Raw genomic sequence first — 16,824 nt, forward strand, 5'->3', positions numbered from 1 at the left:
CTAATAAAAAGTATTTCAAGCAGCTAGCTTTACTCGTTCGAAAGTTAGCGTGCTTTCGACAGACAGACGGGCGGACAGATGGACGGACATGACTAGATCGACTTAAAATGTCATGACGATCAAGAATATTTAAACTTTATGGGGTCTTAGACGCATATTTCGAGGTGTTACAAACAGAATGACGAAATTAGTATACCCCCATCCTATGGTGGAGGGTATAAAAAAGAAGGCGAAGAATACCGAGAGAGATCCGCCATAGTACTGTTCACATCGGTAGAATTAAACCTGTAAGGAAGGGCAAAAGTCGGGCGATGCCGACTGTATGATACCCTATACCTACCCTATAAGTAAAATGTGGGAGCTATATCTAATTCTGAACCAATTTGGACCTCGGACCTCGGCAAGCAAATATCTTCAAACTGTAATAACTACAGTTGCCAAAGGAGAACACTATTGCAAATTCCCCAAAATCTGACGAACATATATATGGGAGCTATATCTAAATTTGAACCGATTTCGAGCAAACTTCGCAGATACTGTGACAGTCGTCGAGAAAAGCGTTGTACGATGTTTTGGGAAGATTGGTCAGTAAATGCGCTTGCAGTGACTCTAGAAGTGAAAATCGGGCGATATGTATATGAGAGTCATAAAAAAATCCTTCCTGTCAAATTTGAGAATCGTTTAACAAATTACCATTTTTTTGCAGTATTACTGAAAATCGGACGAACATATATATGGGAGCTATATCCAAATCTTAACCGATTTTTTCCAATTTCAATAGACTTTGTCTCTAGGCCGAAAAACATGCCTGAACCAAATTTTAGGAAGATCGGATGAAAATTGCGACCTGTAGTTTGTACACAAATTAACATGGACAGACGGGCAGACAGACAGACGGACATAGTTAAGTCGGATCAGAAAGTGATTCTGAGTCGATTGGTATTATCATCTTTCTCTTCTTTCTGTTACAGACAAATGCACTAAGTTATAATAACCCCTACCACAGTAGTGGTATAGGTTATAAAAATAATGGAAGGGGAACCATCGCACTAGACAAAAACGAGGACAGTGGGATCAGGGAGAAGCTCAGACAGGCTTCTCCAATCGTTCAGATTGACGGGAGGGCTAAATGCCTGGAGGGAATTCAGCCACATAAAGAAGTGTTCTCCCATAATTATATATGTATCTTCTCTACGCAATTGCAGGACAATGATACACAAATATCGTGTTTAACTCAAATGCCTATCATGGCCAAAATCTGCGATGCACAAGGGTGAATACAATGCGTTTACCAACGCCCCCACGCACAGTAACCTGTATATGAGTGCCAATTTGATCCCACGAATTTGGACGTGTTCACATCCTTGGTTAGGAGCGGAGTACGACCTAAAACTCCTTTCGATCTGTAGGTCACGGCCCTGTTAAAAAAAGGGTGAAACTCTACGCCGAACTTGCGGTCTACCCGCGATTTGGGTACATACCACAGCCATCCGATTATCCCTGCTAGGGCTTCATGATTTTTAGGCTGGAACCAAAGTTCCAGGGGCTCTTGACATCCGTCTCCGGTTCGACTTCGTAGTCTTACAAGAATACTACTAGTTAAACCCCAAACAGTTCCACACCGGTCACCTAGGAAAAAGGAATAGTCCTAAGCCGCCCTTATAACCACATACAGAGTATGCACAAAAACAACATACACCGGGACGATATACACAAACAGTGCAGGGTAGTCCTCACGGGCTATGCAACATATTTCAGCTGCAACATTCGTCTCAACAATAAACGCGGCCACCCACATAGATGACCGACCACACCCAAAAAAGCAATGGGAAACAACGAAGGGCAAACGCCGCAGCACCAATATGAGCAAGGCAGGTTGTTGTTTTGTATTATACACTGTGACGGCAGCTCTTGCCGATGCAACCAGCTCCCATATGATTGCAGCAAGTGCCAGGCCTTGTCATGCGCAGCCCAAAATTGCTCGATCGCTCCAGTACAGCAACACCTCATTATAGATACCTAGCGTGTATTCATGCCTTCACTACTTTAAATACCTACTGGGAAAAGGGGGCCAACCTTGCAACAGTCGTATCGTCTTCAAGGGTTCTATTGAAATCCCACAGCACCTCGGTAATCCTTTCCGGGCATTCTGTCAGGACATGTCTGCAGTCCTAAGGTCTCCCACAGTCGCACGAATCTGTCGGCACAAGTTCCTCTGATGCAGGAAAAGATTAATGGAGCCATGTCCCGACCATGTGAAACCCAGACTAAGGTCAAAGCCAAAGTCGCGTCACAAATAAATTCGTAAGTCAATTAATACCTCCTGGGAAAAGGGGGTCAACCTTGCAACAGTCGTCTCTTCTTCAATGGTTCTACTGAAATCCCACACCGCCTCCTTTCCGAGAATTCTGTCAGGACATGTTTGCAGTCCTAAGGTCTCCCACAGTCGCACAAATCTGACGCGCACAAGTTCCTCCGATGCAGGAAAGCATTAAAGTAGCTATGTTCCGTCAGTATGAAACCAAGCCTAAGGTCGAAACCAAAGTCGCGTCACAAATAAATCCGTAAGTCAACCAATACCTCCTGCAAAAAGGGGGCCAACCTTGCAACAGTCATATCGTCTTCAAGGATTCTACTGAAATCCCACACCGCCTCGCTAATCCCTTGCGGGCATTCTATCAGGACATGTCTGCAGTCCTAAGGTGGTACAAATCTGTCGCGCACAAGTTCTTCTGATGCAGGAAAGCATTGAAGGAGCCATGTTCCGTCAGTGTGAAGCAAAGACTAGCGTCGAAGCCAAAGACGCGTCACAAATAAATTCGTAAGTCATGTTCGTCCATTTGGCTTTCCACCTATCATCAAAACATTTCAAAAGAAGCGCGTTGAGTCGCCTAATATCCCTAATATCTGCTAGCTCAAAAATAGTGTGCCAATCCTTTCGTACTAATGGAATTCCCTTTCTCACACAGTAGAGAACAGCCATGTAACTCACGAGTTAATCAAGTGGGGGTGCGCCAAGCATAGAAGGTACTCGACCGCCCCCAATGTGTCCAGCATGACCTTAAAGATCTGAAGTTCCCATTATAGTACGAGGTCATGCTTTCTTAGCCCTAGGATATATGTACGTAACTCGCGATCACGGGGCCATGTGTAACTTGTAACCCGCATCGCTCTCACACGCTACATTCGCGCTGTCGCCATAGTTAGTGCCCATCCTATCAAGGCTACCGTTAAGGGTAGAGTTTAAAGGTTCAGTGGTATTATCAACCAGTTCATCGTCTGTTTCGATCCACAACACCTTCAGATGCCCGAAATCCAACAAAGCCTGACAGCCTATCCAGTATCAATCTCATATGGGCCAACGCTAATCTCGACCGGGCAGCCACTTCTGCATCGACATCGTCTCCAGTGCCTTTAGGACAGCGAAGACTTCTACCTGAAAGAAAATCTCACTTACCTACAAGACTATATGCTTTGGGACCACGCACACTTCCGCTTGATTCCCTATATCGGTACGCTTCTTGGCTTTGTTTGGCTTATATATGGTATGGTATAGCATTTGGTGTTTGACACTCTCCTCGGGATTAATTCACGTTTTAGTTTCATCTTCCCAGGCGCATAATGCTTCTTTTCTCAAATTCCTTATTGTTTGTCAACTGTCAATGGAGATAAAGTCTAATTACTCATGGCAATGGTGGCCTAATGCTTACGGTGATTTCCAGACTGAAGAGAAGAAAAACAAACAATTTCCCTTAATCAGTTCTTAATGTCCACACTTTTTGTGTCTGATTTTCCTTTTCGCATTTAAAGGCAATTACTAAGAATTTTTTTCACACCTTCAAACAGACTTACCGCTTTTCCTTCCCACCTCCTTTCCTCTTTTCCAATGCGATCTCTAGGTTTGTTTGCTAGACCGGAGGGGAGGTTATAAATGAAATATCCTTAGTTTTTTCCTCTTGCTTCCGGTGTTAAGCATCTTAACCTTTTGCTCCTTCCTTCTTACAGCTTTCCACCCAAAAAAGGGGACATTTTCAAACAATGCTGCTAACTGGAAAGGAGTTGGGGACACATTTTCTTTTTCTGTCCTTGGTGATTTTGTCCTTATTTTCTTAATAGAATTTTTATCTATGAAAATAGAAGCATAACGAAAAAAGAAGAGAAAAAGAAGCTTAATGAAGATAATCTATTAAATATCCGATAACGCTGGGCCATACATATGGTAACCGATGCTTTGTTTGGGAAATCATTGTAGTAACATTTGATGTTTGGTGAATGAGTTCATCTATGTATTATAAAAAAAAAAACTAGTAAAAGGGTGCTTAGTTTGGCCGGATCGAATCTTATATACCCTCCACCATGGATCGCATTTGTCAAGTTCTTTGCATAACTTTTTTAAAAATATGTGAGCTACATCAAGCTATTGACGGATATGGACCGAACTCCCACCTCTTAAGTTTTGGCCAAATCGAGAAAAAACTGCGCCCTCCAGTGGCTTAGAGTTGTACAGTTATTGGAAGTCACACGAAAACGATATGTGCAAATTTTCAACCAAATTGGATAGGAATTGCACCCTCTAGAAACTCAAGAAGTCTAATCGGCAGATCGGTTTATATGGGAGCTATATCAGGTTGTGAACAGATTTGGACCATACTCAGCACAGTTGGTGAAAGTCCATACCAAAACACCATGTGCAAAATTTCAGCCGGATAGGATAATAATTGCGCCCTCTAGAAGCTTAAAAAGTCGTATCGGGAGATCGGTTTTTATGGCAGATATATCAGGTTATGGCCTGATTTGGACCATACTTGGCACAGTTGTCGAAAGTCACACCAAAACACCATGCGCAAAATTTCAGCCAAATCGATGGAGAATTGCGCCCTCTAGATGCTCAAGAAGTCTAATCGGGAGATCGGTTTATATGGCCGCTATATCAGGTTTTGTACCGATTTGAACCATACTAGACACAGTTGTTGGAGGCTATACCAAAACACCTAGTGCAAAATTTCAGCCAAATCGGATAAGAGTTGCACCCTCTAGAAGCTCTAGAAGTCAATACCCAAGATCGGATCGCCATATAGGCGGCTATATTTAAACATGGACCGATTTGGTCCATTTACAATCCCAACTGACCTACACTAAGAAGACGTATTTGTGCAAAATTCCAAGCGCCTAGATTTACTACTTCTAAATTTCCGATGAACATTCCATTAAGGAACAGGGAATACTTCTCTCATATCAATGAGTGCAGTCCGATTAAAGTTTAAGCCTAATGGTAAGGGGCCTCCTTTTTCATGCCGAGTCCGAATATCGTGCGCATAGGTACACCACTCGATAGGGAAGTTTTAACATTGCAGCATGCCTTACCAATGTAGCCAGCATTAGTAAGGGGATAACCACAGCTGCAAATGTTGTAGATGTTCATGCCTGGCGGACATGCTGACCTTCCTTCGAAAATGAACGTGCTTTCGACAGACGGACGGACCTAAAATGGGTACGTAAATAAGCAGAATTGTTGATTTTGGAGTAAAGATCAGCCAGAAGCATTGCAAGCGCTACCAATGCACCCAGAAAAGTCACAGTTTGGTGTGGTTTATGGGCTGGTGGCATCATTGGACTGTACTTCTTCAAAGATGATGCGAATGGGAACGTTTATTTGAATTATTTTGGTCGCAAGAAATCATATTGGGGATATCGGTACTTAGGGGGGTCTATATCACCATATTAACCGATTCGAATAAAACTTGGCACGGATGTTCGTAATTCAGCTATATCAGGTGAAAATGTTCGCTTCTTAGGGCTGGAGAAGTCAAATCCGTGGATCGGTTTATATGGGGGCTATATCTGTTTACAGACCGATTCGGATCATACTTGGTATGGAGGATGGAAGTCATAACTCATGTCATTGTCACAGTTTGGTGTGGTTTATGGGCTGGTGGCATCATTGGACCGTACTTCTTCAAAGATGATGCGAATCAGAACGTATATTTGAATTATTTTGGTCGCAAGAAATCACATTGGGGATATCGGTACTTAGGGGGGCCTATATCACCATATTGACCGATTCGAATAAAACTTGGCACGGATGTTGTAATTCGTAATTCAGCTAAATCAGGTGAAAATTTGGGCTTCTTAGGGCTGGAGAAGTCAAATCCGTGGATCGGTTTATATGGGGACTATATCTGTTTACAGACCGATTCGGATCATACTTGGTATGGAGGATGGAAGTCATAACTCATGTCATTGTCACAGTTTGGTGTGGTTTATGGGCTGGTGGCATCATTGGATCGTACTTCTTCAAAGAAGCATATTTTAATTATTTTGGTCGCAAGAAATCACTTTGGGGATATCGGTACTTAGGGGGGCCTATATCACCATATTGACCGATTCGGATAAAACTTGGAACGGATGTTGTAATTCATAATTCAGCTAAATCAGGTGAAAATTTGGGCTTCTAAGGGCTGGAGAAGTCAAATCCGTGGATCGATTTATATGGGGGCTATATCTGTTTACAGACCGATTCGGATCATACTTGGTATGGAAGATGGAAGTCATAACTCATGTCATTGTTTAAAATTTTAGCCAAATCGGGTCTTCTAGATATATGGGGGCGATCAATAAGAAGTATCTATGCAAAATTTCAAGCAGCTAGCTTTAAGCGTTCGATCTCTATCGTGATTTCGACAGACGGACGGACATGGCTAGATAGACTTTGAATGTCCAGACGATCCAGAATATATATACTTTATGGGGTCGCAGATTAATATTTCGAGGTGTTACAAACGGAATGACTAGACTAGTATACCCCCATCCTATGGTGGTGGGTATATAAAAAGTAACCTCGAAAAAGTTCCGTGCTTCTTAAAAATCCTTAATAGTTTTACGTCTTGAAGATGGCTCATGTCTTGTGTCGTTAACATTTTGTATTGAGGGATTTTTATCATCGGTTTAAACGATGATATGAGAAAAGTAATCCCACTGTTCATTGTTGGCAAAATTTGTTGAAAATTTTGCAGTGCATAAATAGATGTGTTATGCTTTCTCCAGTACTATAAAAATTTCTTATGATTTTTTTTCAGTGTCAAAGCTGTCAAAAACAAGATAGGAAAAATTGGCATGAAAGAAGTTCAAAGTTATTTTGATTTTGGAAAATATAAAAAAGTAAAATTTGTTAAGTTATCATTAATGGCAAATTTACGCCATGATTTTCCCAAATCACCAGTTTCTGCACTCAATTGTCCGCTATCGAGGAGACGAGCTAAAGGACCACGATTACCAATCAATACAGCTTTGGGTCCTTTTCCAGATGAACCCATAACCTCATTTTTAGATACGTTTTTGTGTTTACTGGATGGACGTGACTTACAACAAATGAAATCGCCAAACAAAAGTGATAGAAGTAACTCATCTTTAAGCATCATGGATGCAAGTGATTATTGGAAAGAGTACACAAAAAACTTAATCAACCTAAGGAAATTTGGGAAAAGGGAAACTAGCCCCTTACCAACACATAAAGGCAAGAAAAATCTCAATTGTCAGAAATGTGGTACTTATATAGACTCCTCCACTTCAACAAGTCCACACCCTAATTCTGCCAAAAGAAAATTTCAGTTACCGACAAACAAACCGAATGTAGGAGAGCCTGCTGATATGGACAATGGATGTATAAAGAAGTCAGTCTATGCCTTAAAACGTTCTTTCTCTTTGAGTTCTTTAAGATATCGCAAAATCAGAGATAAACTCTTTTTTTAACAAAACACCTAAAGAACCTCCCAAATGGTTGTGGACCAAATGTCAGGATTATTCTGATGGAAGCAAAGTATACGAAGTCTTCACTGAGTCATCTGCTAGTTTGCAACCCATACAATTCGACAAGGATAAAGCATCAAAACTAATTTTTATTATTTTACCATCTGGAATGATATGGCCTTTTGAGACTTACACACATCCTATTTGAGAGAAAATAAATAAGACAATTATATGTAGCGTTTGAAACCATGGCTTGAAGTTTTATTTGGTAGCAAAAGGTTTAGATCTTCAATTATGTAAATTGTAACTATCCTCTGTCATATTCTAAGCAAGATAAGTAACTCAACTTTAACATATTATATCTCAATTACTTTAAGCAGAGCTAAACTTCAATGAGGCCTAATCTGAACGCATTCGAGCTAGGCCTTAAATCATTAAAGAAATAAAACAAAAAAATCCCGTTCAATTGCAAGCCGAGCTATACATAAAGGGTGATTTTTTTGAGGTTAGGATTTTCATGCATTAGTATTTAACAGATCACGTGGGATTTCAGACATGGTGTCAAAGAGAAAGATGCTCAGTATGCTTTGACATTTCATCATGAATAGACTTACTAACGAGCAACGCTTGCAAATCATTGAATTTTATTACCAAAATCAGTGTTCGGTTCGAAATGTGTTCAAATTTTGACAAATTTTGTTCAGCGATGAGGCTCATTTCTGGTTGAATGGCTACGTAAATAAGCAAAATTGCCGCATTTGGAGTGAAGAGCAACCAGAAGCCGTTCAAGAACTGCCCATGCATCCCGAAAAATGCACTGTTTGGTGTGGTTTGTACGCTGGTGGAATCATTGGACCGTATTTTTTCAAAGATGCTGTTGGACGCAACGTTACGGTGAATGAACACATTTCGAACCGAACACTGATTTTGGTAATAAAATTCAATGATTTGCAAGCGTTGCTCGTTAGTAAGTCTATTCATGATGAAATGTCAAAGCATACTGAGCATCTTTCTCTTTGACACCATGTCTGAAATCCCACGTGATCTGTCAAATACTAATGCATGCAAATCCCAGCCTCAAAAAAATCACCCTTTACTTCGGGAGGCTCCCGCAGTATGGTTTTGAAGTAGGCTTCGATGGCCATCCCTTAATTAAAGGCTAACAATATTCTTGAGTATTTGCGACAGACTGAGAACCGCCACCAACAGTCCTTGAGAACCGCCTCAAAAATAGTCCCATACTATGACCATATGCTGGGTGCCGGGACACAAGGATATTGCAAATGCAAATTTGTCCATGAATATTCTATTAAAGAACTAGGGCAAACTTCTCACAAATCAATGAGTACTGTCCGATTAAATTTTAAGCTCAATGATAAGGGACCTCTTTTTAATAGAAGAGTCCGAACGGTACTGAATGTTTACCTCCTAGTCAGGATGAGGTCCAAGTAGCAGTGAGCCGACTAAAGAACAACAAGGCAGCAGGCGCCGACGGGTTACCCGCTGAACTATTTAAGACCGGAGGCGACACGCTGATAAGGCGTATGCATCAGCTTATCTGCGCAATCCGGCTAGAAGAACGCATACCCGATGATTGGAACCTCAGCATACTATGTCCCGTACACAAGAAAGGAGACAAGACGGAATGTGCCAACTTCAGAGGAATAAGTCCCCTCCGCATCGCATACAATATACTCTCGTGCGTACTGTGTGAAAGATTGAAACCTAAATTCAATGAGATAATTGTGCCCTATCAATGCGGATTTAGACCTGGTAAATCCACCCTAGACCAGATATTCACACTGCGCCAAATCCTGGAAAAGACCCGAGAAAGACAAATCAACACCTACCATCTCTTTGTTGACTACAAAGCCGCCTTCGATACTCCTTTACGTTCAAAGGCATTTCAAGCCATGTCTGAGTTTGGTATCCCTGCAAAATTAATAAGACTCTGCAGGATGACACTTGCTGATACGCGTTCCTCAGTAATAATAGGAAAGAATCTCTCCGAACCCTTTAATACCAAACGAGGTTTCAGACAAGGAGACCTATCGTCTGATCTTTTTAATATTGTGCTGGAGAAGATTATACGAGGTGCAGATGTGAATAGATATGGCACACTATTCACAAGAGAACACCTGCTACTCCCCTATGCCGACGACATCGATATCATAGGTCGGTCACCGGAAGTAGTAACTGCAGCCTTTGAAAGAATCGAAAGAGAGTCAGTGAAAATTTGTCAGGCAGTAAATGGAGATAAGACGAAATGAATTGTTTTAACTCCCAAAAAGCCTTGCACAACCGAGCTGATAAAGAAAATGGAGAAAGTTGGGAACCACAACTTTGAGACAGTCAGTAATTTATCCACCTCGGCACCGCCGTAACCGAAGCGAATGACACAAGTTTTGAGATTAAGCGAAGAATAATACTGGCAAACAGATGCTACTTTGGACTAAGTAAGCAGTTTAGAAACAAGGCCATCTCTCGACAGACGAAGATTACACTATACAAGACACTGATACTACCCGTGCTGTTATATGGTCCTGAAACATGGGTACTTGTGAAAGCAGATGAGGCAGTACTTGGAGTATTTGAGAGAAAAATTCTTCGTAAAAAATACGCAGCAGTTGGCGTTAATGGAGAATATAGGCGACGTATGAAATACGAGTTGTAGGAGCTGTATGACGACGATAGCATAGTAACACGCATCAAAATACAACGTCTGCGTTGGCTAGGTCATGTTGTCAGAATGGATAAAGAAGGTCCAGCCAAGAAGTCTTTTGAAGGCAAACACGGTGGTACACGCAAACCGGGAAGACCAAAACCCGATGGAAAGATCAAGTTGTGGGAGACACCTCGAAACTTGGTGTCAGAGATTTTAGAATGAGCGCAGAAGATCGAGGCGCTTGGAACGCTATTCTACGTTCGGCTAGTGGAACAAATATTCTGTCATAGGCAATTAAAGTAAAGTAAAGTAAAGTCCGAACGGCGTGCCGCAGAGCGATACTTCTTTGGGGAGGAGTTTTTACATGGCAAAGTGCCTCACAAATGTCCCCAGCATTAGGAGGGGATACCCACCGCTAAAAAATTTTCTGATGGTCCTGGCAGGATTCGAACCCAGGCGTTCAGCGCCATAAGCGGACATGCTAAACTCTGCGCTACGGTGGCCTCCACACAAGAATATTGTGGGAAATGAAAAGGCCGACGTACATGCTAAGTCTAGAGTCCCCCTTGGAGCAGAGCAGAGCCCTTGTGTCGGTTATGGATGTGTAATGCAAAAGAAGCTTAGATGGGACGAACATTCGATGTAGAACATAGACGCTCTATTGTCAATGGAGAAGATGCAGTGCAGTCATTGGGTTCATAACTAGGCACAAAATGCTAAGTAAACAAAGATCTCGCATAGTCGTTAAAAATGATGATATCTGTCGATGGTGTCACGATATGGACGTTACAGAGGACATTTTTCATTTCCAATGCCAATTTCCTGCCTTACCCCATAATAGAAATAGGATACTTGGGTCTTTTTTCTTTCAGGCACAAGATAAACTCCAAGGCAAATACTAGGCCTTCATAAAGGCGGTAAAATGGTACGAGAAAGTGTATAAAAACCTGTCTTTCAGGCTGGTTTTACTGTTGACAGGAGAGGATCAGTTCACGAGGAATTATGATGGCATACGCGGATGCTAAGGCAACCTAATATAACCAAATACCTTGGTTTTTGCTGTTTGCGTGTAGGAGTTGCTTGCTATAGCTTGCTAGGTTCATTCCGGTACATAAAACGGATCGCTGTGGCATTTTTCAGAAGTTTTAGCAGTGACCCTCTATATCCCATACTGCTACAGCTGGCAAAATATCAATGACACTATCGATGTTTAATTTTTTTTTGAAAATAAATGATCCGACTCTGAATATATCCTTTATGATTCAAATTGCGCCCTCTATAGGGGCAATATAGAGGTTTTACAATTTTGTACAATGATTTCTCTCATGTCTTCCAACTGATTTTATTAAATTTCATTTTATTCGGTCTGTGCTTCTGTGCTTCGATATCCGATTTTTACTTCTCATTTTCTCATTTTAAATAAAGGTGATGGGTGATGGTGATGGAAATTAACGATAATATCGATACTATCGATATTTATTATTAAAAATATCGAAAATATCTAATGTTGCGATTAGCGATAGTTTGCAAGCATTACGCACTACTGCAATCTATTATAAAACAAAAACAAAATCCTAAAATCGTAGGCAGGCAGCACTTGTGGCATGTACACCTATAAAGCGAATAGGCCGACAGGAGTGAGTAATACGCAATGAAGAAACCTGCAGAACTGTCAAGTCTTGAGGACCATCACGGGCTGCCTAGAGATGACAAACATCGACCATCTACTTGAGATTCTTAAAGTAAATGTTCAAAGTCTGAACTTCCAACTCACTGAGCTAAAACCTCCTTGGAGACATGCCAGGAGCACTATCTGAATGCTAAGAGATGCATTTCGTCAAAACATCACCGACCTACTTATAACCTCTTCATGCTGAACGTATACAGAATTCTCACAAAGACACTGTGGCTAAATCGACATCATACTACCAGCCGATATAATCTTCGTTGGCGTGATTTGTGCATGGGATCGAAATCCAATTACGTAGTAGTCCGTGACCATGATTCAATTAAAATTCTGCGTGCGTGAGCATGAGAGAGAAAATCATGCTCACGACATTAATGACGACTCACGAGAAACTCACAAATCAGGAGAAAAATCACGACTTACTAGAAACTCACAACTCAGGTGACATTCACAATTCAATAGATACTCACCACTCACGAGAAAATCACGACTAACGTTTAAACAAGTAAAAGTGTGCTAAGTTCGGCCTGGCTGAATGTAATATACCTTCTACCATGGATCGTATTCGTCGAGTTCTTTACCCGGTATCTCTTTTTAGGAAAACAAAGGATCATAAGAATTGCTATGCTTTTGGAGCTATATCAAGTGATGGTCCGATTAGGAGTACGGTTCCAATCGACCCAAAACTTGATATAGCTTCCATATAAACCGATCCCCTCTATGGTTAGATTTATCTCCTTAATGTTGGGGCTAGGGTGTTGCTGTTGCATATATTGCTGCACAGGTGAAGTCAGAGGGGTCACATAGTCCGACGACGTCGATACTTTGGACCCTTTTAGGTCTCTATGTTCTTATATCGCCTTGCAACATTTTCAGTGCAACTACACTCCCGTAGTGACGTAAGGCCAGAGCAAGATCTGAAATGCATCCACTTTGTGCACCGGTTACACCTCACCTACACTGAAACCCACACTGACACCGACCGATGATGGAGGCGGTTTTGGCAAACCGAACAGAACAAGGATTCTCCTCAATCAAGGCAAGAACGACAATGCGGTACACAGAACCGGTTACCATAGGATTGCAGATTTGTATTTTGAACTGCAATGCCAGATCCCAAATTGAATTGTGTAAACATGGTCTGGGGCGCCTTATGAGTTTCCGGATCAGTGCGGAAATTTCTCATATATCGATGACTTTTGTTAGATTGAAGTTCAGCCGAGCTCAGAAGGCGCCCCAGACCACTTTTACACCATTCAAAAAGTTTTCTATAAGACATTTATCCATTTTTATACCCACCACCGAAGGATGGAGATATATTCATTTTGTGATTCCGTTTGCAACACATCGAAATATCCATCAGCGTAAAAATCTAAGACGATCTAGCCATTTCCGCCCGTCTGTCTGTTGAATTCACGATACAGTCTTTAAAAATTGAGATATTGAACTGAAATTTTGCACAGCTTCTTTTTTTGTCCATAAGCAGGTTAAGTTCGAAGTTCGTTAAGTTTGGGCTTTATCGGACTATATCTTGATATAGCCCCGATATAGACAGATCCCCGATTTAGGGTCTTAGGCCCATAAAAGCCACATTTATTATCCGATTTTGCTAAAAATTGGGACAGTGAGTTGTGTTAGGTCCTTCGACATCTTTCTTGAATTTGGCCCAGATCGGTGCTGATCTGGATATAGATGCCATATAGACCGATCTTTCGATTTGGGGTCTTAGGCCCATAAAAGGCGTATTTATCATCCGATTTTGCTGAAATTTGGAACAGTGAGTTGTTTAGCCTCTCGACATCTTTCTTCAATTTGAATCAGATCGGTTCAGATTTGTATATAGCTGCTATATAGACCGATCTCTCGATTTAAGGTCTTGGGTCCATAACTGGTGCATTTATTGTCCGATATCGCAGAATTTTGGGACAGCGAGTTAAGTTAATCTCCTCGACATACTTCTGAAATATGGTACAGATCGGTAGATATTTGGATATAGCTGCCATATAGACCGATCTCTCGATTTAAGGTTTTAGGCCCATGAAAGGCACATTTATTATCCGATATCGCCGAAATTTGGGACAATAAGTAAAGTTAAGCCCCTCGACATACTTCTGAAATATGGTACAGATCGGTCCAGATTTGGATATAGCTGCCATATAGACCGATCTCTCGATTTAAGGTTTTGGGCCCATGAAAGGCACATTTATTATCCGATATCGCCGAAATTTGGGACGGTAAGTTAAGTAAAGCCCTTCGACATCCTTCTTCAATTTGGCTCCGATCGGTCCAGATTTGGATATAGCTGCCATATAGACCGATCTCTCGATTTAAGGTTTTGGTCCCATTACTGGTGCATTTATTGTCCGATGTCGCCGAAATTTGGGACAGTGAGTTAAGTTAAGCCCCTCAACATACTTCTGAAATATGGTACAGATCGGTCCAGATTTGGTTATAGCTGCCATATAGACCGATCTCTCGATTTATGGTTTTGGGCCCATAACAGGTGCATTTATTGTCCGATGTAGCTGAAATTTTGGATAGTGAATTAAGATAAGCCTCTCGACATACTTCTGAAATATGGGACAGATCGGTCCAGATTTGGATATAGCTGCCATATAGACCAATCTCTCGATTTATGGTTTTGGGCCCATAATATGCGCATTTATTATCCGATATCGCCGAAATTAAGGACAGTAAGTTGTGTTAGGCTTTTCGACATCCTTCTTCAATTTGGCCCATATCGGTTCAGATTTGGATATAGCTGCCATGTAGACCGATCTCGTGATTTAAGGTTTTGGGCCCATAAAAGGTGCATTTGTTGTCCGATTTCGCCGAAATTATGCACAGTGGGTTGTGTTACGCTCTTTGACATTATTCTGAAACTTGGCCCAAATCGGTCCAGATTTGGATATAGCTGCCATATAGACCGATATCTCGATTTAAAGTCTTGGCCCAATAAAAGGCGCGTTTATTGGGTTGCCCAAAAAGTAATTGCGGATTTTTCATATAGTCGGCGTTGACAAATTTTTTCACAGCTTGTGACTCTGTAATTGCATTCTTTCTTCTGTCAGTTATCAGCTGTTACTTTTAGCTTGCTTTAGAAAAAAAGTGCAAAAAAGTATATTTGATTAAAGTTCTATCCAAGTTTTATTAAAAATGCATTTACTTTCTTTTAAAAAATCGCAATTACTTTTTGGGCAACCCAATATAATCCGATTTCACTGAAATTTGAAATAGTGACTTATGTTAGGCTTTTCGACATACGTGCCATATATGGTTCAGATCGGTTTATGTTTAGAAATATTTTGTTATTTACAATTGGACAATGACTTTTACTTGAAGTATTTGGTCCAAATCGAAATATTGTATATTTCGATATATCTTATATGGGGTATAAGGTATGCATTTTTCAACGGATTTTTACGAAAGGTGGTTTACATATATACCCGAGGTGGTGGGTACCCAAAGTTCGGCCTGGCCGAACTTAAGGCCTTTTTACATGTTTTAATGGAAAATTCGTGAATAATTTTTTTTTTTCAAATTTCTATTTAAGCCTTTATTTTGAAATCCTGATGAGTGCAAATATCAAAAATATATTTCCAAAAAATCCTGCTCCTGCTCCAATCCTTCATTAGTCACTAAATACAAAACATTTATCAAAATGATTAATCTCTCAAAATTTTCTTAAAGACTAAAGAAGAAAGAAAATCATTCAACAGCCTAAATTGTCACAAAGAAAAACAAATGAACATTTCGCAAAACAATGTTATCTTGATTTTGGGAATAAAATTTAATTTCCTGTACAATTTCTGGTACATCCTTTTTGTCGTTGTCGCCCTCTCTGCAACCATATATCAAAGTAACCCTTTTTTCTATGAAATTGTGAAACAATGTTTACATGCTTTGTGTTCCGTTTTTGTCTTGTCTTTGGCTTGTGTCCCTTAACAAAGTGACGATTTATATTGAGTTAATAGTTAAAGTCAGCCAAGAGACTGGCAACGAATAATAATCATATTCATTAGCTTCCCCCTTATATATCAGCACATCAGTGGGAGGGAAGCTTTCCCAGCATTGGTGCTAGACGATGTGCATTTATGACAACAACGCCCACCTGTTTCCATGCTGTGAAGGAGAACAATAAAAACATCCACCATCAAAAGGACGGACACTGAGGGTGGTACGGACAACCTTCAACAAAGGTGGGTAATGATTATTTAGATAGATAGGCGATTGGTGATAAGATATGTGTGTGTGTGTCTCCCTTTTTGCTTGGCCCATGGTTATGGAGTTTGCTTTGATGATGGATTATAACTATGGCCATTGTTAGCATTTAATGATGGTTTCTAGCAGGAATATATTTTTTTAACAACACTTGGAAATATTCATATCTGACTGAAAAAAGTATTGATTATTGCAAAAAAATATCGTTTTAGCGATTGCTGGGTGTCTGTCTATTGTAATCACATATTTGAAATGTTGAGGGCACAAACTCGATTTCATGATAACGTGCGAACTGTGTGCGAGAAACACCTAAGTCTCTACTGCATTTGTTTTGGTTATATCATATGTGATGCCCTTTACGAAATACCAATCTTTTGATTTAATTTATTAGTTTAAAGCGTTCTTTAACCAAAATCTGCCAATCTCTCTCCTAAATATGTTGTCAAAACTTCATCAACGTACGGCCCCTTTGAATTTCCCTGCCATTTATCCTTTCGTTATTTCG

The sequence above is a fragment of the Stomoxys calcitrans genome, chromosome 3, assembly GCF_963082655.1.
Source record: "Stomoxys calcitrans chromosome 3, idStoCalc2.1, whole genome shotgun sequence".
Taxonomy (NCBI): Eukaryota; Metazoa; Arthropoda; class Insecta; order Diptera; family Muscidae; genus Stomoxys; species Stomoxys calcitrans.